We start from the raw sequence: 2500 nt of genomic DNA, 5'->3' as shown, positions 1-2500 counted from the left end.
AACTGTTAGTCGGGTCGGTGATTACTACTACGTCACAGTTAAACGACCTGATTGGTGGGCGGGGCGTGTATCGTGACAGGATACGTGCCTTTCAATATTTTAGCTTTAAATTTACTCTTATAAATGTCGTAAGCATCCATATTTGGCACCAATGCATAATGTTGCCAATGAAGTCGGGATCTCAAACATCCACTGCCTGATTTACATCCTTGCCCGACACTTGAGACGTAGAGAGAGAGAGAGAGAGAGAGAGAGAGAGAGAGAGAGAGAGAGAGAGAGAGAGAGAGAGAAGCTGGAAACTGCCCCTGAAATTTTTAGTTGGTTAGTGTCTATAGAAGCGGGTCCATGGGGTCCTCGCTCTCCAAGTTATGTTAGTGGCCTTAATGGGGCGTCGAGGAGGGGGGAGTTATTAAAAAGAATTACTGTATTGTCAATTCTCTCTTCCTTTCAATTTCTACATTCCGTTTCTCTTCCTCATCTTTCTCCACCCCATTCCTTTTCTCCTCCATGTGTCGCTTTTTCTCTCGTTTCTCCCTTTCTCCTCTCCCTTCTCCCTAACAGCTCGTCCATCCCCTCTCCCTTCTTCGCTCTCCCTCTCTCCCTTCCTCCCTCATCAAGCACTCTGACAGATTAACACCAGAGCATTCATTGTCTTCAAGTTTTATTCATTAAGAGAGGCGGTAATGGAATGTACTGCTACGGACACCTCTATTCTTTCCTCCTTCACCTCCTCCTTCCACTGCTCCTCTTGTTTTTGTTTTTTGTTCTTTTCTTTTTCTACTTTTTTTCTCTTATTATTGTTGCTTATTTTGTTCTTGTTCTGATTTTTCCTGTTTTCATTCTTGTTCTTGTTTTTTTTTATTCTTGTTTTTATTCTTGTACTCTTCCTTGTTCTCGTCGTCTCTGTCTCTGTTATTGTTTTCTTCTGCTTGCTTCTCTTCCTTCTCCTCTTTTCCTTCCTTATTTTCCCTGTCCACTCTCTACGTTTTTTCATTGTTCATTTCGTTTCTCTCCTTATTTAATCTCCTGACCTTTTTTTTTTTCTGTTCCTCCTCCTCCTCCTCCTCCTCCTCCTCCTCCTCCTCCTCCTCCTCCTCCTCCTCCTCCTCCTTCTTTTTTTCCTTCCTCTTTTCTCCACCCTGCATTACTTTCCTTTACCCTTCCCTTTCTTTCCTCTCTTCCTCCCATTTTTCTTATTCCATACTCCTCCTTATCCTCCGCTATTTCCTTTTCTTTCCTCCCTCTATATTTCCTCCTACCTTCTCCTTTCCTTTTTGTTACTTCCTCCTCCTGTCTTCTCTTCCTCTGTATTACTTCTTCCTTTTCGAGCGCGGAATTAAATGCATATGAAAAATAAAAGGTGAGGAAGCGAATGAGAGAGAGAGAGAGAGAGAGAGAGAGAGAGAGAGAGAGAGAGAGAGAGAGAGAGAGAGAGAGTGTTAATGTGGGTTAATGACAATCTTTATTGGTGATTATTATTATGTTTATATCTCCTGATGTTGACACCAATAGGAGGAGGAGGAGGAGGAGGAGAAGGAGGAGGAGGAGGAGGAGGGGGAGGAAAAGTAGGTTAACAAAAAATAAGTAGGAATAGGAGGAGAAAGGGAGAAAGAAGATGAAAATTAGAGAAAGAAGGAAAGTAGGTTAACGAAAAATAAGTAAGAACGAAGGAAAAAAAGGAGGAGAGGAGAGAGTTCGAGGAAGGAAAATTAAGTTAAAGAAAAGATAAGAAGAAAAATATTACAAAGAAAACTAGGGAGAACAGATAATAGGGAAGAGGAAAAAAAAAGTAGGAAGATTAAAGAAAGGAGGAGGAAATAGAGGAAGAGCAGAAGAATAATGAGAAGGATGAGGAGAAGAGTGGAAAATAAAGAAGGTGGAAGAAAACGAAAAAGAGGGAGAGAATGAATACGAAGAAGAAGGAAAGAGTAGGTAGGGAGAGAGAACAAGATGAGGAGGAGGAGGAGGAGAAGGAAAGAAAAGAAAGGAAAAGGAGGAGGAATATTGTAAAAAAAGTAAGAAAGAGGAAATGAAAGGAGGAGCAGAAAGAGAAAGCAGAGAGAGTTAGGAAGTTGAGAGAGAGAGAGAGAGAGAGAGAGAGAGAGAGAGAGAGAGAGAGAGAGAGAGAGAGAGAGAGAGAGGAATAAATTGTTTACTTTGCTCAGTTCACTTGATCCAAAATAGTTTTCAAGTAACACCGGATTTTTCTGTGTGTGTGTGTGTGTGTGTGTGTGTGTGGGAAGTGTTGCGTGTGTGTTTACGTTGCAGGTGGTAGAGAGAGAGAGAGAGAGAGAGAGAGAGAGAGAGAGAGAGAGAGAGAGAGAGAGAGAGAGAGAGAGAGAGCCTGCAAGCATTATTCTTTCTTCGTTTATTTATTTATTTTATTTTTTCTCTGTTGAATAATTTATTTTTATATATTTGATTCCGAGTAATTGTTTATTTCTATAGACTCTGATAAAGGCTTAATTAATTACCTGTTGTTTTGGTTATTGGGAAAAAG

At 40.7% G+C, this 2500-nt stretch overlaps 1 protein-coding gene across 4 annotated transcripts in view; it reads left to right on the top strand.

The window, feature by feature from the left end:
* LOC135113626 (uncharacterized) overlaps positions 1–2500 on the top strand; it is a 333746-nt gene that overhangs the window by 735 nt on the left and 330511 nt on the right. The gene's annotated exons all lie outside the window — the stretch shown is intronic.

Source organism: Scylla paramamosain, chromosome 26, assembly GCF_035594125.1.
Source record: "Scylla paramamosain isolate STU-SP2022 chromosome 26, ASM3559412v1, whole genome shotgun sequence".
NCBI classification, from domain to species: Eukaryota; Metazoa; Arthropoda; class Malacostraca; order Decapoda; family Portunidae; genus Scylla; species Scylla paramamosain.
This window is presented reverse-complemented; position numbering and strand designations above follow the sequence as displayed.